The sequence below is a fragment of the Canis aureus genome, chromosome 5 (genome assembly GCF_053574225.1).
Source record: "Canis aureus isolate CA01 chromosome 5, VMU_Caureus_v.1.0, whole genome shotgun sequence".
NCBI classification, from domain to species: Eukaryota; Metazoa; Chordata; class Mammalia; order Carnivora; family Canidae; genus Canis; species Canis aureus.
The window spans coordinates 49,434,215-49,458,065 of NC_135615.1; the positions used below are offsets into that span (position 1 = coordinate 49,434,215).

General features: G+C 37.1%; 1 protein-coding gene across 6 annotated transcripts in view; it reads left to right on the forward strand.

Moving 5' to 3' along the window:
• KIF2A (kinesin family member 2A) overlaps nt 1-23,851 on the forward strand; it is a 75,837-nt gene that overhangs the window by 16,384 nt on the left and 35,602 nt on the right. The window lies entirely within an intron of this gene.

The window sequence follows — 23,851 nt, forward strand, 5'->3', positions numbered from 1 at the left end:
ACATCTCTGTTCTTTTACTGTTCAAAATGCCACTTTTTAACTGGAAGAGTGGTTGGGTGAGATTATGTGTATTGTTTATTTGTTCATTCAACCAATATGTATTGAGTATTTTAGGCAATGTACTAGTTATTGAGTATAAAGCAATGGGAAAAACCCGCAAAAATGTCTCCACATGGAGCTTTCATTCGTACAGAGGACCTGGAAGGTGCCACTTAAAAATTTGTTCTTTTATTAATGGAGACAAATCACATCAGCATGTTTATTGAAGGGAAGAAGCAAGAGGGATGAGAAGAGATTGAAAATAAAGAGCAAGGAAATACCAAGATTTTGGAGAACAGAGATCAGGTGATCCTTAACATGACCATTGAAGGCTTTATGCGATCAGGCTCTTACTTTCTCCTCTGGCACCTTAAATAAATGCTTATCTCCTTGTTCTCATTGTTGAGCCTCATTTTCTTTTAGTGATTTTCCTACCTCAGAGCTTTCACACAAACTCTGCTTCACTTCAGATTTTCTTACTGCCCACTCTGTCTGACCCAACTGTTTCTTTTAGTTCTCAGCTTACGTATTATATCTGCACTTGTCAAAGGGGTCTTTTCTGACTCTCGAATCAAAATTTGATCTCCTTTTATTCTTTCTCAGTGCACTTTACCCTTTCTTTCTTTCTTTCTTTCTTTCTTTCTTTCTTTCTTTCTTTTTTTCTTTTTTTCTTGATTTTATTTACTTATTTATGAGAGAGAGGCAGAGACACAGGCAGAGGGAGAAGCAGGCTCCATGCAGGGAGCCTGATGGGGGACTTGATCCCTGGACTCCAGGATCACCCCCTGGGCCAAAGGTAGGCACTAAACCACTGAGCCACCCAGGGATCCCCACCGTTTATATTTTCTTAACCTTTGTCATACTTCGTATGTGTACATTTATTTATTTAAAGCCACAGACGAGGTCTGTGTGGTTCTCTACTATAAACTTAGCATCTTGATGCACCTGGGTAACTCATTCGGTTAAGTGGCTGGCTCTTGATTACAGCTCAGGTCATGATCTCAGGGTCCTAGGATTGAGCCCCTCATCAGGCTCTGTGCTCAGTGGGAAGTCTGTTTCAGGATTCTCTCCCTCTGCCCTTCTCTCTGCCCTCAAATAACTAACTTTTAAAATAAATAAATCTTTTAAAAAAGTAAACTTAGGGGCTCCCTGGGTGGCTCATTGGATTGGCGCTTGCTTTCGGCCCAGGGAGTAATCCTGGAGTCCTGGGGGTCGGGTCCCACATCGGGCTCCCTGAATGGAGGCTGCTTCTCCCTCTGCCTGTATCTCTGTCTCTCTCTCTATGTGCCTCTCATGAATAAATGAATAAAATCTTTTTAAAAAGTTAACTTAGCATCTAATATGGTACGTGGCACATAGCAGGCATTCATTGAGTCTTGACCAAATGGATTACCAACCTAACACCAGCAATGAATAGATTAACTGTGTCATCGCATCCTCAAAAGTTTAGGTTTTAAAAAACCTTTTCCGGGTTTTAAGGGTTAAGAGTGGGGGAAGGACTAAATAGGCAGAACTTAGGAATTTTAGGGATACCCGGGTGGCTCAGCGGTTTAGTGCCATCTTCGGCCCAGGGCATGATCCTGGAGACCCGGGATCGAGTCCCACATCGGGCTCCCTGCGTGGAGCCTGCTTCTCCCCCTGTCTGTGTCTCTGCCTCTCTGTGTGTGCGTCTCTCATGAATAAATAAATAAAATCTTAAAAAAAAAAAAAGAACTTAGGAAATTTAGAGCAGTGAAAATACTGTGTATGTTACTATATATAATACAGGGTACATGTGTGGCGGCAGGGAGTATATGGAAAATATCTTCTGCTTAATTTTGCTGTGTACCTAAGACTGCTCTAAAAAAAAAAATAAGTCTTTAAAAAGAAAAAAAAAATGCTGTATTCTAGGCATATACCCAAGAGAAGTAGAAGCAGCTGTCCATGTGACAACATGTATACTAATGTTTATAACGTTATTTGTATTAGTCAAAAAAGTGGAGACCCCCAGTGTCCATCAGCTGATGAATAAACTGATTGTAGTTTATTCATGTGATGGGATATTACAATATTGAAAACATGCTTAGTGAAAGTAGTGCAAAAGACCACGTTACCTAAATTCATTTATATGAAACGTGTAGAATAGGCAAATCTCTAGAGACAAAGTAGTGATTGCTTATGTTGGGGAGGAAGATATTGGAGGAAAAGTGATGGCTAAAGAATATGAAGTGTCTTTCTGAGGTGATTAAAATATTGCAAAATTGGTGATTGCAAGTATCTGTGAATATACTATTAAATTTTATGCTTTAAATAGGTGAATTATATATTATTTGAATTCTATCTCAATAAAGTTTTCTTAATATTATTAAAATATTAATATTATCTTTATTAATATATTAATATTATCTTTAAAATCTTTTTATAAAAAGATTTTATTTACTTATTCATAGAGACATAGAGAGAGAGAGGCAGAGATACAGGCAGAGGGAGAAGCAGGCTCCACGCAGGGAGCCTGACGTGGGACTCGATCCTGCGTCTCCAGGATCACACCCCAAGCTGAAGGTGGCGCTAAACCGCTGAACCACCAGGGCTGCCCTCCTTCATTACTTACTTACTTACTTACTTACTTACTTAATTAATTAATTAATTTATTTCGTTCATTACTTTAAAACAGATCCGTGGCATGGTTTTCATTTGATTGAAAACCCTTTCTGTTGTACTAAAACATCTGTGAAAAGAAGAAAAATAAATGCATTAGAAGGGATTGTATTTTAAGATTTATTTATTTGAGAGAGAGAGAGAGACAGTGAGTGCATGCTCATGTGGGAGCACAAGAGGAGGAGGGAAAGAATTTCTCAAGCAGATTCCATCATAGAGCCCAGTGTGATGGGTCTCACAACGCTCAGCCACCCAGGTGCCCTAGAAGGGATTTTTTTTTAAGATTTTATTTATTCATAAGAGACACAATAGAGACAGAGACAAAGACGGAGACACAGGGAGAGGGAGAAGCAGGCTCCATGCAGGGAGCCTGATGTGGGACTTGATCCCGGGTCTTCAGGATCACGCCCTGGGCTGAAGGCGGCGCTAACCCGCTGAGCCACCTGGGCTGCCCGGGATTTTTTTTTTTTTTTTTTTTTTTTTTAAACAGAGTGTGAAAAACCCATAAAATGTAATCTCTACATATTGCAGTAAATATGGATGATTGATATCTGAGATTTGCTTCGAAATAATCCATTTTGTGGGAGGAAGGGCAATAGGACTGGCCTTGTATTAAACATTTAGGAAACTGAATGAAAGGCATTTGGTGTTTATAATATATTGTATATGTTTGTAATTTTTCCTAATATTTAAAGTTTTTATGGGACACCTGGGTGGGGTGGCTCAGCAGTTTGGCGCCTGCCTTCAGTCCAGGGAGTGATCCTGGAGTCCGAGGATTGAGTCCCGCATCAGGCTCCCTGCATGGAGCCTGCTTCTCCCTCTGTGTCTCTGCCTCTCTCTCTGTGTCTCTCATGAATAAATAAAGTCTTTTAAAAAAAAGAAATTAAAAAAAATAAAGTTTTTAAAATAAAAATACTTTTTAAATGTTTCTTGAGACTTTATCTTTCTCTTGAGTCTCAGGTCTTCCATTTAGGTACTTCCACATGGATTACCTGCCCATATTTCAAATGAAACTCATAAAAAATGGAATCTATTGCCTTTTATCTCTATATTTTTTCTTTTCTTAAAAAAGATTTTATTTATTCATTCATGAGAGACACACACACAGAGGCAGAGACACAGGCAGAGGGAACAGCAGGCTCCATGTAGGGAGCCTGACATGGGCCTCCATCCCAGGTCTCCAGGATCAGGCCCCTGGCTAAAGGCAGCACTAAACCGCTAAGCCACTTGGGCTGCCTTCTATATTTCTGTATTTACAGTATTCCTTATCTTGGTTAATGGAAACACCATGTACCTGGTTTCCCAAGATAGAAATCTCAGACATTGCCAACTTTCCTAATTTGTGAAGATTTTTGCTCTTGACTCACTGTTACTGTCTCCTGTCTTATTCCTGTCATATTTCTTGGTAATTGCAACCTTCATATACAGGTGATCCTTCCACTGCCCTTGCCCTTAGCTCACTTTCTAGGTCCTTACATTTTCCTACAGTATCTACATAATCTAAGCTTCAGGCACATTCCACTTTTTCAGTCACCATTCTGTCTTTCCAGCATATTCCTTCTAGTATCCTGATTTCCCTAATCTTTGGGCACCACTAGGATTTACAGTTCTACTGATTTTTATTGTTTCTTCTCATGTCCTTCCTTCCGTATAAGTATATGTATATGTATGTGTGTGTGTGTGTGTGTGTGTATATATATATATATATTAAACCTCCTCGTCCTTTCCTGATTGTCTGAAATTGATTGAAGAGGAGAAAAATGTACTTAAGTTGACTGACCACAATTTAAAATGTGGTTGCTTTTTTTTGAATGAGCAGTTATATCTCTAGCCCATTTGCTCAGAATATAAGCGCTCAGAAAAGAGCTTCTGCAAATCTACACATCTGCCCAAGTACCGACAGCTGCACCTGTAGCTCTTCCTTATTTTTCCATGGGTAAAAACTATTCTGGTTCATATTTTAGGCCATTCATCTCCACTTACGTACTAGGTCCAATCCGCTGAAGTTACCACTTCAGTCCATTCTTTGCATTGCATCAATATTTTCTCTCCAGAATCACTGTCATCAACATTGTAATGCTGTTGATTTCAGTTGTCTTATTGAAAAAACAAAAAACCCCACAAAGCCTCTTTGATCTCACTTTGTCTTTTAGGTATTGCTCTTATTTTATTTGATATGTTAATAGTATTTTAACTGTTGATTCACTCTCTTTTCCCTGAAATACCTTCTTCATTTGCCTTCTAGAACTCTGTTCCTGATTTTTCTTGATTTCCTCGTGTAGCTGCTTCATCTTTTTTTGCTGGGATCCCATTATCTTCTTGACTTTTGTACATTGAAGATGAGGTCTTCCATGCACATTTTCTTGGTGATCACATCTATTTTCATTGCCTTAAATACTGTATCCGTGGTTTCCAAACCTCCTCTAATTATTGCCCTCCTCCAGAGAGCTGTTTTAAACTCTTTTCTCTTATCATACCCTCACATTAAATTTTAATACCATATAAACTATTAATGTGCTATGGCCCTTCGGAGAGCCACAGGGTATTGTAATATCTAAGATATCCACTTTTAGAGAACCAGTTTTTGCCTTCTTAGGCTCAATATCACCCCTATAGAGAATGCATGATCTATAAGTTGACAGTTCTAAAGGTTTTATCTTTAGTCTGGACCATCTTAGTATATCTTAGTATACTATATCCATGGACAATACTCTGGTTTCTCTTCAGATCGAATAAATCTTTCGCCTTTTACTATATATACATGGACGTCCCATATCTCCAGTAGATGCCCAATAGATCTCTCAAACTTAATCTATACAAAACCAACTAATCCTCTGACTTTAACCTATCTCCATAATGAGCTTCTGTGGGTTTATTTTTCTTTGCATACCTTTTGTTGTAGCCACATTTGCTATGTGGAATTTGCTATTCTATATTTTAACCTAGTGGTAAAAGGGCCTATAAGTAGTTATAACCTATTTTCTTAATCCACATTGATTGGGCACTGAAAATAGAAATATTTTTGGCTCAGAGCCTCTATCATTGTAGGCTTCCATGGATAGAGTGGAACAGAGACTGTAGTAACAAATTCCTGGGAGAAGTAATGACATTGCAATCAGGGATTGAGAATTTAGCACAGAGCCCAGAATGTGCCTTATCTTAATATCCCTTTTTCTTTCTTTTTAAAAAATTCCTTGTGTAACTTCAATTTAGTCAGCATATAGTGTATTACTAGTTTTGGGGGTAGAATTTAGTGATTCACCAGTTGCATATAACACCCAGTGCTCATTACATCAAGTGCGCTCCTTAATGCTCATCACCCATTTACCTCATATCCCCATCTACCTTCCCTCCAGCGACCTCAATTTGTTTCCTATAGTTAAGAGTCTCTTATGGTTTGCCTCTGTCTCTGTTTTTTTTTTTTTTTCTGTCTTTATCTTATTTTTCCTTCCCTTCCTCTATATTCATCTGTTTTGTTTCTTAAATTCCACATGAGTGAAATCATATGGTATTTCTTTCTCTGATTGACTTATTTCACTTAGCATAATACCCTCTCATTCCATCCACTTCATTGCAAATGGCAAAATTTCATTCTTTTTGATGACTAATATTCCATTGTGTATATATATACACCACATCTTTATCCGTTTATCTGTGGATGGACATCTGGGTTCTTTCCATAGTTTGGCTGTTGTCTACATTGCTGGTATAAACATTGGGATTGGGGTACATGTCCCCTTCAACTCACTATGTTTGTATCCTTTGGATAAATAGCTGGTAGTGAAATTATTGAGTCATAGGGTAGTGCTATTTTTAACTTTTGAGGAACCTCCATACTGTTTTTTCAGAGTGACTATACCAGCTTGCATTCCTACCAGCAATGTAAGAGGGTTCCCCACTCTCTGCATCCTTGCTGGTACCTGTTTTGTGAGTTAATTTTAACCATTCTGACCAGTGTGAGGTGGGATCTCATTGTGGTTTTGATTTGTATTTCCCTGATGCCAAGCAATGGGGAGCAATTTTTCATGTGTCTGTTAGCCACTTGTATGTCTTCTTTGGAGAAATGCCTTTTCATGTCTTTTGCCCATTTCTTGACTGGATTTTTTTTTTTTTGGGGGGGTGTTGGGTTTGATATGTTCCTTATAGATATTGAATACTAGCCCTTTATAAATCATTTGTGAATATCTTTCATTCTGCAGGTTGCCTTTTAGTTTTTTTTTTTTTAAGTATTTTTTTTTAAGATTTTATTTATTTATTCATGAGACACACACAGAGAGAGAGAGAGAGAGAGAGAGAGAGAGGGGCAGAGACACAGGCAGAGGGAGAAGCAGGCTCCATGCACGGAGCCCGATGTGGGACTCGATCCCAGGACTGGGATCACGCCCTGAGCCAAAGGCAGAAGCCCAGCTGCTGAGCCACCCAGGCGTCTTGGTTGCCTTTTAGTTTTGTTGATTATTTTGTTTGCTGTGCAAAAGTTTTTTATCCCAGTGAAGTCCCAGTAGTTCATTTTTGCTTTTGTTTCCCTGGTCTTTGGAGACATGTCTAGCAAGAACTTGCTGGGGCCGAGGTCAAGTGAGGTTGCTGCCTGTGTTCTCTAGGATTTGGATGGATTCCTGTCTCACATTTAGGTCTTTCATCCATCTTGAATTTATTTTTGTGTATGGTCTAAGAAAGTTGTCCAGTTTCATTCTTTTGCATGTGGTTCTCCAGTCTTCCCAGCACCATTTATTGAGGTTTTTTTTTTTCATTGGATAATCTTTCCTGCCTTGTTGAAGATTAATTGACCATAGAGTTGAGGGTCCATTTCTGGGTTCTCTCTTCTGTTCCACTGATTTCTGCATGTTTTTGTCTTACCATACTGTCTTGATGATCACAGCTTTGAAATATATCTTGATGTCTAGAATTGTGATGTCTCCAGCTTTGGTTTTCTTTTTCAGCATTCCTCTGTCTATGCAGGGTCTTTTCTGGTTCCATGCAAATTTTAGAATTCTTTGTTCCAGCTCTGTGAAAAATGCTGTTATTTTGGTAGGGATTGCATTGGATGTATTGATTGCTTTGAGTAGCATAAACATTTTAACAATATTTCTTCCTCCAATCTGTGAGCATGGAATGTTTTTCCATTTCTTTATGTCTTCCTCAACTCCTTTCACAGTGTTCAGTAGTTTTCAGAGTACAGATAGAGATCTTTTACCTCTTTGGTTAGGTTTATTCTTTGGTATCTTACGATTTTTGGTGCAATCATAAATGGGATTGATTCCTTGATTTCTCTTTCTGCTGCTTCATTGTTAGTGTATAGTAATGCAATAGGTTTGTGCGTTGATTTTATATCCTGTGACCTGGCTGAATTACTCGAGTTCTAGCAATTTTTGGGGTGCAGTCTTTTAGGTTTTCTACATAAAGTATCATGTCTGCTAAGAGTGAAAATTGGACCTCTTTGCTGATTTGGATGCCTTTTATTTCTTTTTGTTGTCTGATTTCTGAGGCTAGAAATTCCAGTACTATGTTGAGCAACAGTGGTGAGACTGGACATCCCTGTCACGTTCCTGACCTTAGTGGAAAAGCTCTCAATTTTTCCCTGTTGAGTATGGTAATTGCTGTGTGTCTTTGTTATATTGCGTGTGATGTTGAGGTATTTTCCCTCTGTCCATCCATGGTGGAGGTTTTTTTATCAAGAAAGGGTGCTATGTTTTGTCAAATGCTTTTTCTGCATCTATTGAGAGGATCATATGGTTCTTGTTCTTTCTTTTATTAATGTGGCATATCACATTGATTGATTTGTAGATATTGAACCACCCCTGCAGCCCAGGAATAAATCCCACTTGGTTGTGGTGAAAAATCCTTATTTATTTATTTATTTATTTATTTATTTATTTATTTATTTATTTATTTAATTTATTTATTTATTTATTTATTTATTTATTTATTTATTTATTTATTTATTTATTTATTTATTTATTTATGATAGTCACAGAGAGAGAGAGAGAGAGGCAGAGACACAGGCAGAGGGAGAAGCAGGCTCCATGCACCGGGAGCCCGATGTGGGATTCGATCCCGGGTCTCCAGGATCGCGCCCTGGGCCAAAGGCAGGTGCCAAACCGCTGCGCCACCCAGGGATCCCCGAAAAATCCTTTTAATGTACTCTTGGAGCCTATTAGCTAGTATCTTGGTGAGAACTTTACGTCCATGTTCTTTAGTCATACTGGTCTGTAACTCTCCTTCTTAGTGGTGTCTTTGTCTAGTTTTGGGACCAAGGTTGTGGCTTGCCCCCTCAAATGAGTTTGGAAGTTTTCCTTCCATTTCTATTTTTTGGAACAGTTTCAAAAGAATAGGTATTAGTTCTTTAACTGTTTGGTAGAATTCCCCTGGGAAGCCATCTTGCCCCACACTCTTGTTCCTTGGGAGATTTTTTATTGCTGATACAATTTCTTTGCTGGTTATGGGTCTGTTCAGGTTTTCTACTTCTTCCTTTTTCAGTTTTGGTAGTTTATATGTTCCTAGGAATGTATCTATTTCTTCCAGATTGCCTAATTTGTTGGCATTTAATTGCTCATAATAGTCTCTTGTAACTATTTCTTCAGTGTTGGTTGTGATCTCTCTTCTTTCATTCATAATTTTATCTGTTTGGGTCCTTTCTCTTCTTGATAAGTTTAGCTATAAGTTTATCAATCTTGGTTATTTTTTTAAAGAATCAGCTCCCAGTTTTATTGATCTGTTCTACTGTTCTTTTGGTTTCTATTTCATTGATTTCTGCTCCAGTATTTATTATATCTCTTCTCCTGATGGACTTAGGCTTTATTTGCTTTTCTTTTTACAGCTCCCTTAGGTGTAAGGTTAGGTTGTATATTTGAGACTTCTCTTGCTTCTTGAGGAAGGCTTGAATTGGTATATAGTTCCCTCTTAGGACCGCCTTTGCTGCATCCCAAAGGTTTTGAAGTGTTGTGTTTTCATTTTCATTTGCTTCCAAGGATTTTTAAAATTCTTTAATTTCCTGGTTGACCCATTCATTTTTTCATAGGAGTATTTTGACTTCCATGTGTTTGTAGTTCTTTCAAATTTCTTCTTGTGGTTGACTTCAAGTTTCATTGTGTTGTGTGCTCTGAAAATAAATATGTATGGTATGATCTCAGTCTTTTTTTTCTGGTTGAGACCTGATTTGTGACCCAGTATGTGATCTATTTTGGAGCATGTTCAATGTGCACCTGAAAAGAGTATGTATTCTGCTGCTTTAGGATGAAATGCTCTGAATATATCTGTTAAGTTCATCTGATCCAGTGTGTCATTCAAAGCCCTTGTTTCCTTGTTGGTATTCTGCTTAGATCTGTCCATTGCTGTCTGGGGCTCTGAAGTCTTCTACTATTATTGTATTATTATCAGTGAGTTTCTTTAATTTTGTTACTAATTTTCTATTTGGCTGATTCCAAGTTAGAGCCATAAATGTTTAGAGTTGTTAGATTTTCTTGTTGGATAGACCCCTTATATATGTCCCTTTTCTTGATTACGGTCATTATCATTTTGAAAGAGAATGTTTTAGTCTGTTCTGGCTGCTACAACAAAATACAGAGTGAGTGACTTAAACAGTAGACATTTCTCACAGTTCTGGAGGCTGGAAAGTTCAGTCAAGATAAAGATGCCAGCTGATTGGGTTCCTGATAAGAGCCTACTTCCTATCTTGCAGGCGGCTTCCTCCTCGTTTTGTCCTCACTTGGCAGAGAGAACATCTCCTTCTTGGAAAGCCTCTAATCTCATCACGAGGGCCTTACTCTCAAGAACTTATCTAACCCTCTTTACCTCTTAAAGGTCTCACCTCCAAACACCATCCCAGTGGGGGTTAGGACTTCAATATCAATTTGTGGAGGCCTGGGGGACACAATTCAGTCCATCACAAAGAAGTTAGGGGTAAATATTCTGAATTTGGAGTCCTACTCAAGCAATAGAATAATGCATGAAAGAATGCATTTTTGTATAGTGAATGTGACTTCTTGACTTCTTTAAAGTTAAACTAATTGATTTTCAGTGATGGCTGGTTTGACATTGTACTAACTAGTATGACTAAAAACTCAGCATTTCCAATGAAGATTTCATCTATGTAGCAGTTTGATTTTGAATGTTTAAATGTATCATTACTTTGCTTGGTAGACAATTTCGATATTCTTCATTTTTTTGGTAAAAAAAATGCTTTTTTAGAATATGTGTTTTTGAAAATCACTTATGTGTTTATAACACTCTTTAAGGTTTCCAGGGAAGCTTTTCCATCCTATTATCCTAGAAGACAGGAAGAGGAGATAGGCTAGATTTTTGAATACTAGGGATTTGTTCTTATTAGTGTTGGTATATATTACTATTTCTATAGACAGCAGTAAGTTTCTCTTGTAAGTATACACAGTAAAATTCATCTCAGTAGAATATTTAGATTGCTTTATCAGTGAGAGGGTTTTTTTTTTTAAAGATTTTGATGTTAACAGTCGTCTTGGTGTCCTCATTAACACATCTGCAATGAAACAGTATTGTGTTCAGTCACTGGAGTTCAGGCCTTAAGTTTCCTAATGAAGGTTAGGAGGGTAGCTGAAAACCAATTGAAATAGCTGAACATTTTATAATATTTTTGGCAGTTTTGTGAGTTATGTTTAAATTTTGTCAATAAATGTTCACATTACCTGGTTTACTATTGTTGAAAGCATTCCAAAAGATCCCTATCTCCTGTTACAAAGTGCTTAAGCATAAGAGAAGATGTTATCTATGTGTCACTATGAAAAGTTCACAAAATAGCACAGCTGTATTGGTATAGAATTCCCTTTTGAGAAATAAGAATTTAAGCTAGGGAGCAATTAGATAGTGTTGCTTAATGTATCCAGCTGAACATCTGTGAAAGGCAGTTCTTCAAATCTTTGGACTATCAGCAATGTGTTATTTTAACTCCATCGCTTGTAAAAATGTGGTATTCTAGATAGCAGATCTTTTATTCTAAATAAATGAGGAAAGATACATTTTGGGTATTCTATCACCCAAGGGACTGTGTATATGAATGTATATATTTTTAATTAAAATGTGTTGAGATTTATTTAGTTAATAAACTTTATGAAGTTTTTAAAATGTAATTTTATGGTTTGGAGATTTTTAAAGAAATTCTGTTTTTGTGTTCCCTATACTAGTGTTTTTAGACAACTTTTAATCTTTTTTTCTCACCCCAAATATGGAAAATGATATCAGGAAACTACAGTGATTTAATACTTTTTAATGGCATCATGCCGTGCCATATTTTATGGCATTTTCTTTATGGCATATTTCTTACTGCCTGTGCGAATTCAGAATGGACCTTCCCTAAAAGGCTGCACAATGGGTTTTTCTAAATGACTAATCTGCCCAGATTGTTAGTGTACAGTGTGCTTCATTCATCACAAAAAACCCCCAAGATCTGACGTTTTCCTGTCACCCCAGAGAAACTGAGCAGTATTTAATTTTTAACATCCCTCTTCAAAACAATGGAAAGATGAGGTAAGAATCTGAAAATTTGTAGTTTGTGTACAATATGAAATTTGACCTGTATTTTAAGTCATATTTTCTTCATGAAAATTCTTAGCTGTATCCTTTCCAATTTTTTCTTCTAGTATTAAAATTCCAGCTTTGTGCTGTTAAAGTCTAAGAAGAGAAATGCTAGAACTTTTTAGTTTAGTTATAACAGTAACATCTTAAAATGTGATAAAGCAAAACAAAAAGGTCTCTATGTTTGGCAAAGTCACATTCCCCAGGGGTTTACTAAACAGCAACAGCACTGTTACCAGTGTCAGCTGAGGCATTATTTATGTCCTTCTCTAATGGCTCCTTGTTCCAGCAAAGCTATTGAAGAAGGTGTGACGCTTACATAGTCCTCATTAAATATTCTTTTCATCACTGCTTAGCTTAGCTAACAAAACCTGGATATCAGAGTTTGAAAGTTTGACTTCTCCTGGATCTGCTGTAATCATCTCTGACAAATGACCACATTCTTTTCTGTCCTCATTTACTGGTTAGGGGTATCTAGGAACAGATTGATATTTACTTTTGGAGAGAGAACATAAATAATAAATTATAAACTGCTTTGAGGTAGTTGGCAAGATAAATGGTGTATGAATATTGTATAGTTAACAATGTTTTTTATTTTTTAAATAATGCTTTTAGTAGTGTCCTTTGGTTGTCATATTTAGTCTATTTTATTTTTTTAAAGATTTATTTTAGAGAGAGAGAGAGAGCGTGTGTGTGGGGGGGATGGGGGACAGAGGGAGAGGGAGAGAGAGAATCTAAAGCAGACTCCGCATGAGCATGGAGCTCATCACAGGGCTTGATCTTACAACCCTGAGATCATGATCTGAGCTGAAATCAAGAGTCCAGGCTTTAAACGACTGAGCCAGGCACCCCTAGTCTACTTTAAAGCAGCATTTTGGCAGTCTCCATTTTCCCGTTTTCCAATACGACTGTCAGAAAATTATATTGTAAACATAGTAAAGAGGTGGATTTTTTTTTTCATGATCTTGATGGAGCATTCCTTTTATAGTCTAAATTTTAGTAAGTTGACAAAAAGGAATTATACCTGTTTTAAAAGACAACTGTAAAACTTCTCTAAGACAATGAGAGCTAATATAACATGTCTTGCTTTGACTCGGAAAATTCCACTCAAATTGTTGAATTTGCATTCTACACTGGCACTTGGTTCCTAGAACTAAATGTACAATTGATTTAACTGGAATCACTATTTTATACCAAATTTCAGAAAAATGAGAGATTTGTTATTTTCATCAATCACATGATTGAAATCACCAAAGTTTTGAGGTCAGTGTGTTTTACAATAATTTATCAGGATTCTCTTCTAGAAGGTTGGAACTGAGTTGGAAGAAAAGTGCTCCTTTCAAATATCTATTACCAGCTATTTGGAGTAAACATATGTATTTTACTCACCCTCTGGAAACATTATTCTGCCAAGCTTGTTCTAAATGTGTGATTTCATAATTTAGAATAGTATTTACTTCTTTATTCTGAGAACAGAAACTTATGATCGCTTGTCCTCTTTGTCTCTGCAAAGGTACAAAAGGAGAGAACTAGATTTCATAACTCTTTTTTTTTTTTTTTTTAAAGTAAGCGCTACACCTGACTTGGAGCTTTAACTCATGACTCTGAGATCAAGAGTTGTATGTTTTACTAACTGGACCAGCTTGGTGCCCCCCTCATTACCATTTTTTTAAAGGTCAAGAAAAAAAGAGCCTATCAAATTATACAGTGGTATTCTGGTTGAAAATTGAGCAGGTTACTAGAAATTTTGTTAAGAAGAGAGACACTAAAGTACTATGTATTTTAAATTTTTTTTGGCATTATAAGCATATAAGCTAGATTTTTGTATTAGTTTTCGTTACATGTCTGTATACACGTGAATGATCAGTGACGACTAGTTTTTTCATAGTTTGTGTAAAAATTTTTTTTGTATTTTTTTATTGGAAATCAGTTTGCCAGCATATAGCATAACACCGAGTGAAAACATTTTTAAATAATATTTTTAGCTAATATTTATAGGTGTATTACTTTCTGTCATTTTTAAATTTATGAAACTAAACAAAAACATACTTTAACAACCTCAAAGGGTTTGGAAATTGCTATAATAAACAATCTTATAATTCAAGTTTTATTTTCACTGATCATTTTAGTTATATTATTCTTGAATGTTTCAGTTTTGAAAGTATGATTAAGATCTTATTATTTTAGAAGTTTGGAAAGAAGATTTCATAGAAACAGCTCAAGAGGAACTGATAAAAATAATATTTACTTGTGGGGAAGATTTGTCACATGTATGCTTATGTATACCTCAACTCTATGATTAGAGTAATTAGAAAAAACATGGAGTTTGTAATCCTAGGTATGCTAGGAACAGCTGCAACCTTTTAAAAAATGGAGTGAGACTGAAAAGAATTGATTATTGCTTTTTCATGTTTTTCCTAACGTTCCACCACTATATCCCTTTAATAAAATACATAGATTTGTTAGCATTTTAAAATTCATTCTTTTAAATGCTTGTAATGATATTTTATTAGTATTCTTGGCTCTTTTATTTTGGCTGTTGTCTTATGCATTTGCAACCAAATTATACTTTATATGCTAGACAAGGTTTATGCCAGCCTAATTGGTTGCTGGCGTTTCTAAGCCTCACAGCTGCTGTGAATTCAGCTGTGAACTAAGAAACATATAATAGGATCCTGTTTTCAGAAACCAAAAGCCAATTGTCAACATGTAAGACTTGTTTTTGACAGCTCAATAAATACAATATTTTATAGCAATCTTAAGTAACCACCTTAATTTAAAAGATTTAGAAAGTCCTGAAATATATAGAATCTGTGTTATTTTTGTTCACTAGGGCAAAATGTTGCTTATATTCAGGTGTGTGTTCTTTAAGCATTTCAAAAAATAATTTGTCTTAATATTTACTAATATATTTAAAAGTTGAGATCTGAATTTTCTCTTTGATTTCACTTAAGAAAAAGTTGAGACTTAAATGATGCAAAGATACTTCTTAAAATGCACTAAACCTAAAATGGCTAGGAAGTAAAAATTATGTTTTCAAGATACTTTATATATTTATGTTCTTTAATTTAGCAGTTAATAGTTTTGCAAATTATCCTGACATCTAAATTTGGGGTGAAATATACATTCTCTTGAGTTGAACTATATGAAATTGACCTTTTTAGGTTAAAAATGGTCAAATATAGGGGTGCCTGGGTGGTTTCGGTTGGTTGTTTCTGCCTTCGGCTCAGGTTATGATCCCAGGATCCTGGCATTGAGCCCTGAGTTGGGCTCCCTGCTCAGCGGGGAGTCTGCTTCTCCCTCTCCTTCTGCCCCCCCCCCCCCCCAGGCTCTGTCTTTTCTCTCTTCTCTCAAATAAATAAAATCTAAAAAATGGCCAAATATAGACCTTTTTCCTTGTTAGTTATCATATGATTTAATTATATAATTAAAAGTCTATTCTCAACAGAAACTTATGAGGATCCTCTTTTTAAACATAAACAGCCATCTCCCATTTAAGGTCAGTGTAATCTGTTCTTAAATCAGATGCTGTGTGTGAAAATACTGAGTGGGAGCCCATTTGCCTTTATTTTAAATGGGAAAAAAATCACAGCATTCATCTTTGACCAAATTCCCTAAACTATTGCATAAATGTAATGACACTTTAAAATCACCTCCATGTAAGTAAACTATATGTTTAAACAAATAAGAACTAAGGGCAACAAATTATTTTATATGCAGTAAACTTTTTTTGTTGTTGTTACTATAATTGCAGTTTGCTCATCCTCAGTGTTTTCTTTCAACATTTTCTTAAATATTTTGGGAGTTGTTCAACACTGGACAAAACAAGGACTCAGTAAATATGAAAGATTGTGGAAAGGATAAGCACACAGTGTCAGAAAATGGCTCACAATGAGTATGATGTAAGCCGTTATCTTGTGCCTACATTTTCATACTCGGCATTACTTTTTTTTTTTTTTTTTTAAGATTTTATTTCTTTGAGAGTGCAAGAGAGCACAAGCAGGGGGAGCAGCAGGCAGAAGCAGACTCCCTGCTAAGTAGGAAGCCCAATGAGGGGGGCTCAGTCCTAGTACCCTGGGATCATGATCTGAGCCGAAGGCAGACACTTAACTGACTAAGCCACCCAGCCGTCTCGACCATACTTTTTTTTTTTTTTTAATTTTTTTTATTTATTTATGATAGTCACAGAGAGAGAGAGAGGCAGAGACACAGGCAGAGGGAGAAGCAGGCTCCATGCACCGGGAGCCTGACGTGGGATTCGATCCCGGGTCTCCAGGATCGCGCCCTGGGCCAAAGGCAGGCGCCAAACCGCTGCGCCACCCAGGGATCCCCTCGACCATACTTTTTTATATGTGATTCTGACCATCTATGAATTATATTTGGAATGTAACTCAGAGCTTTTCTAGATAATCTTTTATTTAAAATGTGAGTTGAGTTTCAACATATACAAATTTAGATCTTTTCCTATATAAATATTGGCCACAGTATCTTACATTAAGGAGAAGTATGTTTTATGAAGTTTGGTTATTAAACATGAAGAGATGGGCAGCCTGGGTGGCTCAGCGGTTTAGCGCCGCCTTCAGCTCAGGGCCTGGTCCTGGAGACCCAGGATCGAGTCCCACATCAGGCTCCCTGCATGGAGCCTGCTTCTCCCTCTGCCTGTGTCTCTGCATCTCTCTCTCTCTCTCTCTCTCTCTCTGTGTCTCTCATGAATAAATAAATAAAATCTTTAAAAAGTAAAAATAAAAAAAAATAAACATGAAGAGATGTTCTACAGGGAAAATAGGGAGAGAGAGGTTCTGTAGAATTTGCCTGAACTTGCCAAAACTTTCCAAGTAATTTTTTTACTTCCCTCTCAAAAGATGACATTGTCTACACTGTAATTTATTTTTACAAGTAGTTGAATAAAGCTGAAAACTTCTAAATCTTGAGTTTTGAGATTGTAAGTCATAATTAATTTAAATATAATAGCAATTTTATGATTGTGTGAACTGATGGCAAGTGATGCAGAGCATTTTCTCATGTGCATGTTGGCCATGTCTATGTCTTCCTCTGTGAGATTTCTCTTCATGTCTTTTGCCCATTTCATGATTGGATTGTTTGTTTCTTTGGTATGGAGTATAATAAGTTCTTTATAGATCTTGGAAACTAGCCCTTTATCTGATACATCATTTGCAAATATCTTCTCCCATTCTGTAGGTTGTCTTTTAGTTTTGTTGACTGTATCCTTTGCTGTGCAAAAGCTTCTTATTATGATGAAGTCCCAATAGTTCATTTTTACTTTTGTTTCTTTTGCCTTTGTGGATGTATCTTGCAAGAAGTTACTGTGGCTGAGTTCAAAAAGGGTGTTGCCTGTGTTCTCCTCTAGGATTTTGATGGAACCTTGTCTCACATTTAGATCTTTCATCCATTTTGAGTTTATCTTTGTTCAAATCTGACTCATTTTTTATAAATATGATATATAGAATTAAAGATGGATTGGGACTTCTGGTTAAAATAATACAATGAAGTTTATGTATTGACATCTTTCTGCCTTAGATACATAAGAGAAAACCAAAAGGCGTAGCTGAGCTCAAGAACAAGATATCATGGTGGAGCAGAAGTAGATCAGAAATACTAAGGGATGGTAGGACTATTCAGGCAAGGATGGTAAAAGTTTGATTCCTGTAGGAAGATGAGGAGACTTTAAAACACATACAATCAGTAAGATTCACTGTTTGAAGACAGACTGGTGTTGGCTCCTCTTTAAAGAAGTAGGTAGTTTCAACTCAACAATAACAAAAATACGGGATCCCTGGGTGGCTCAGCGGTTTAGCGCCTGCCTTTGGCCCAGGGCGCGATCCTGGAGACCCAGGATCGAATCCCACGTCGGGCTCCTGGTGCATGGAGCCTGCTTCTCCCTCTGCCTGTGTCTCTGCCTCTCTCTCTCACTGTGTGCCTATCATAAGTAAATCAAAATTAAAAAAAAATAAAATCTTTATTAAAAAAAAAAAACAATAACAAAAATACTAAATATAAAAATGTGTAAGATGCTAGTAAAGCAGTTCTTGGAGAGAAATATGTAGCTTTAATTGCTTATCAGGAAAAAAAAAAGGAATAAAGATTAATAAACTCCGCATTCGTCTGAGGAATTTGAGAAATGACCCAGCAAAGTGTGCCCGAAGTAAAAGGAAAGAATAATGATAAGAACAGTAATTAAGCATTTAATAACAATAGAAGGGCTCAACAAAAGCAAGTGTTGTTCTTGGAAAAGACAAAATTGACAAAGCTGATAACTTTTGCCAAGAAAAGAGGTGGAAAAATTACAAATGAGAAAGTGATTATGGTTACAGATGCCACAAGCATTCAGCATAATTATGAACAACTTTGTGCCGAAACTGTGAAAACTTAAATAAATCTCCTAGAAAAATATAGTTATCAAAACAATCAGGAACTGAAAACTATAATAATCTTATAATTGTTAAGAAAATTGAATCTTTTCACAAATAAAACTGTAAGCCAAGATGGTTTTAACCAGTGCATACCAGATGCTCAGGGTTCAAATAATTCTAATTTTACACTATTCCAGAATAAGGTTGGTATGAGAAAGGAAAACTCTTAGCAAGTATTACTTTTGGTCAGTGATGTAAAAATCTAGAATAAAATATTTAATGTAGTTCCAACTAGAATCCTAACAGTTGTTTTTTTAAATTATTAGTTTATTTGATTTTTGACACTTAACAGACTGATTCTATAATTTATACAGACATGCAAAAGGCTGAGAAGATCAAAGAAACTCTTAAAGAACAAATAGGAAACTATTTTACTGGCTAGCAAGACTGATTGCAAAGCTATAATAATAAGAGAGTGTAATTTTGGCTCAAGGATAAAGAAACAGGCTGATGCATGCATGCTTGAAATTCGACAGGTCATAGAACAGATAGGAGAGAAGGAAGGACCTTTCAGGAAATGGCGTTAGATTAATTTGTTTTTCATGTCAGGGGGCAGGGGAATGGGAATTGTGTTACCATGCACAAAAATCAAAATGACAGTGGATTGCAGTCTTGACTTTATTTATTTATTTTTAAAAGACTTTATTTATTTATTCATGAGAGGCAGAGACACAGGCAGAGGGAGAAGCAGGCTCCATGCAGGGAGCCTGACATGGGACTCGATCCCTGGACTCCAGGATCACGCCCTGGGCTGAAGGCAGGTGCTAAACCGCTGAGCCACCCAGGCTGTCCGCAGTCTTGAATTTAAAAGACTTTGTAGGGCAACCCCGGTGGCCCAGGGGTTTAGCGCCCGCCGCCTTCAGCCCAGGGTGTGATCCTGGAGACTCGGGATCAAGTCCCATATTGGGCTCCCTGCATGGAGCCTGCTTTTCCCTCTGCCTGTGTCTCTGTCTCTCTCTCTCTCTCTGTCTGTCATGAATAAATGAATAAAATCTTAAAAGAAAAAATAAAAGACTTTGTAGGGGATCCCTGGGTGGCTCAGCGGTTCGGCGCCTGCCTTTGGCCCAGGGCGCGGTCCTGGAGTCTCGGGATCAAGTTCGTGTGGGGCCCCTGGCATGGAGCCTGCTTCTCCCTCTGCCTGTGTCTCTGCCACCGCCCCCCCCCCCCCCCCCCCGTCTATCATGAATAAATTTTAAAAAATAAGTAAATGACTTTGTAAAACTTTATTTTTTTTTAAAGATTTATTTATTTGAGAGGGAGAACGCATATGCATGTGTGAACAGAGGGAGAGAATCTCAGACTCCCTGCTGAGCACAAAGCCTGTGTTGGGGCTCCATCTCACCACTTTGAGATCATGACCTGAGTGGAACTCAGGAGTCACAGGCTAAACCTACTGAGCCATCCAGATGTCCCAAGACTTTGTGAAACTTGAGAAGAAAATGTCAGAACCTATTATAATGACCTGAGTCTCAGGAAGAATTTTAGGGCATAAACTGTAATTGAAACATATATATTTGATTATGTTAAAATTAATAAATTGAAGTTCATGAAAAGGCATCATAAAGTGAAAAGCCCCCAATTTGAAGAAAATATTTATGACACATATAACAGAAGAGTAGTACCAAGAATACATGGAGAATTACTTCAGAGAAGTGGGAAGAAAAGAACAAAGTTTCAAATGGCCAGCAAATACAGTGATAGGCACAGCCTCATTAAGTCAGAGAAACGAGAGTCACAGTATGATATATGATATCTGACAAATAATTAAGTGTCATTGTGAGGTAATTGTTAGTAGGTTACAAATCATTCTAGGGATTGCCACTCCGGAAACATCATGGCACTAACTAGAAAAGTTACATATGTCTCTGTACTCTGTGCTTCTAACACATCCTAGAGAAATTCTTGCATATTTTTATCAGTACACATGTATAAGAATGCCTACAGCACCATTGTTCCTAATAGCAAAAACATGAAAACACATGTCCATCCACAGAATAGATTAAGTTTTGGCATGCTCAAATGTTATGAAAATAAGTGAACTATACTTATTTATAACCATATAAATGAATCTTGGGAAAAATAGTGTTGCACAACAAAAACAAGTCTTAATGTCAGTCCATTTATACAGTTTAAAATTAGGCAGGGTGGTTCAGGGTTTTTTTGTGTATTACATTTATAGGTGATAAACTCTTAAGGAAAGCCACAGTATGATTATCTCAAATATTAGGTTGTTATTAGTGGTGGTAGGGAAAAAGAGGAGAGGGAATATGGTAAAAAAAATTTTAAATTAAGTAAAATCTACACCCAACATGGAGCTCGGATATCAAGAGTTGCGTGCTCTACCAACTGAACCAGCCAGGTGCCCCTCAGACATTTTGTTCCTTAACTTGGCTGGGGTGGATACACAGGCACATGCTCCTTTTTTTTTTTTTTTTTTTTTTAACGTAGAAATGTATATGATACAATTTACAGTAAAGTAAAGGGGGAATCAGAGGGTCAATGGGCAATTAGTGAGGTTGAAATACAGGAATTTACTCAAACCAGAGAAATGAGATGATATTGGAAGGGGCTATGTAGGAAGATTGTACCAGGTTCTAGCAAAAGGTATATCCAATTCTGATTTGTCTCTGAGCTGTAGTTATTTTTTTTTTAATTTTTTATTTTATTTTATTTATTTATGATAGGCACACAGTGAGAGAGCGAGAGAGGCAGAGACATAGGCAGAGGGAAAAGCAGGCTCCATGCACTGGGAGCCCGACGTGGGATTCGATCCCAGGTCTCCAGGATCGCGCCCTGGGCCAAAGGCAGGCGCTAAACCGCAGCGCCACCCAGGGATCACCTCTGAGCTGTAGTTCTGTATCTATAGTTGTCTGACACGAGTGCATGTTTCCTATTGACAACTGAGACTTAGGAATAAAGTACCTCTTTCTGATTAAGTGGTAAAATGATTTTTTTACTTTGAAAAATGTATATATTCCTCTTTTTATTTTGTTACTTAACAGGTACTTCTTACTTGGTTTTAGAAAAAATCAAATTATATTTTTATTATAATTAAAAATGAGAAATTTAAGTATCTCACTTGAACTATATATAAAACAATTTTTTAAAGAGCCTTTAAAGGCATGTTGGGTCAAGTTAGAACATTTTTTTTAGAGACAGCTTTTTTTTTTTTTTTAAGATTTTATTTATTCATGAGAGACACAGAGAGAGAGAGAGAGGCAGAGACACACAGGCAGAGGGAAAAGCAGGCTCCATGCAGGGAGCCTGACGTGGGACTCAACCCCCGGTCTCCAGGATCACGCCCTGGGCCGAAGGCAGGCACTGAACCGCTGAGCCACCCGGGCTGCCCTAGAGACAGCTTTTGGTAAAAATAATCAAAACCCCATACTGCAGGTATTTCTGCTTATCTTACCCACTGGCAAAAAAGCAAACACTTAAGACTTGATTCATTCATTCAGCTCTGGTCTTTATTTATTTATTATTGGAATTTCATATTTCTTCCTGCTTGCTGAGTAAACTGGACCCTGGTAGAGATAAACCAACATTTTCTCAGGTCTGCCTTTCTAAACCTCTAGAGCTTAGTTTTAACTGATGGATTGGCTGCTTTGGACTTTGCTAGCTTGTGGCTTAAGGCTTTCTGGGTGTCTGCATTGGTAATTGAACTTCTGGAGGTACCACTGTTGAAGTTTGCTGATAATGGGTTTTGAAAAGAAAATCTTGATTTTCTTTATCATCTTTGTTGCTCATGTCTCTAAGCTGTCTTTGGAGATTAAGGTCCCTGTGGGATTTTGACCTATGGTCCTATAGGTCTTAGAGTCTACTCCTCCTTCCCATGGGAAGTTGGAATATTGTAGTAGATCTTAATAGTAGGAATGTGGTATTGGTCTTGCTTTTGCAACATGATAGGCTTTTCGTCATTCTCATTATTGTGGTAATTCTGTTGGTAATTGTGTGTGTGGATACCCATTATTTCTACTCTGCAGCAACCTCAACTCTGGCCTTTCCATTTCCTGCCTAAAGTTACTCTTTATGGTAGTCAAGTCTTTAAATACATCCCCTTTGGAGTCATTTCTTATTGATGAAATCATATCAATATCTTATATTTAACTGCTTTATTTTCCTCCAAACCTTTGTTGCAGTGATCTTGTTCCTGCTAGTAGGTATTACTATTTTGAGGCTATCAGGGGTGGTAGGGTCGGGAGACAGTAGCTGCTGTTCTTAACCTCACTACTCATGTTGTGAAGATGGTGATAAATGTGGAGTTTGTTGCAGCAGTGGTAGCTCCTCCTAGATTATAATAGCGATCGTCAGTCAGCTCATGGCTTTCAGGGGTTCAGTCTTCATTTCTGCTACCAGTTAAACTCAGTCTCTCCTTTTTTCATATCCTGTGGCGCAGCTATCTATGGTGATATGTTGCTTGGATCTCCTATTAAGGAACTACCACTCTGGGAGTACATTTAGCTCATAGTCTCTAGGTGTTAGCACCTTTAGTCTCCTTAGATTTTGAGCTGAGGCCTTGTGTTTTCTGGGAACCCTCTAGCCAATGACTGAGCATGGTGTGGGTACTAGGTTATTAGCATTTTGGCTCAGTGTGAGACTCTTCTCATGGGCAGTCTTTGCTTTGGAGCTCCTTGCTGGTTTGGCTAGCACTTTGTCAGATCTGTGTCAGGGTCTGAGGCTCTGCCCGGTCCTGCTTTATATCTCCTCTCCTTCATAGGTTTCAGATCTGTATCATGGTCTGAAAGTTTTCCATGCACAGTCCTGTTTTATTCCCCTTTTATCTTTCACAATAAAACTTTTATCCATCTGTCTCAACATCTTCCTGGAGGACCCTATTGACACCACTTCTTCTGGTTGTCTACCTAATTTTTGTCCATATCAAATTGCAGTGAATATTATCTAGTTTCCCCTTTATTTAGAGTCTCTTCCTTGAATTCTCCCAGTAATTTCCAGCTTATCATTTCTTTCTACCTCCAACCTGTAATTCTCTAATGTCCACTTAATCTCAGGAAGTGCCTTATTATTACAGTAACATTGTTTGTTTTATATACTGTATATCTGGGCTGTTTTGTGGGTTTTTTTTTTTTTTTTTTGATATTTAAAGACCTTTAGATAGAAAATCTAAAGATAAATTATAGATGTCCCAAGGATTTCATTCAGGAAATACATATAGAATTCCATATGTTCAGTGTTTTACTAAATAA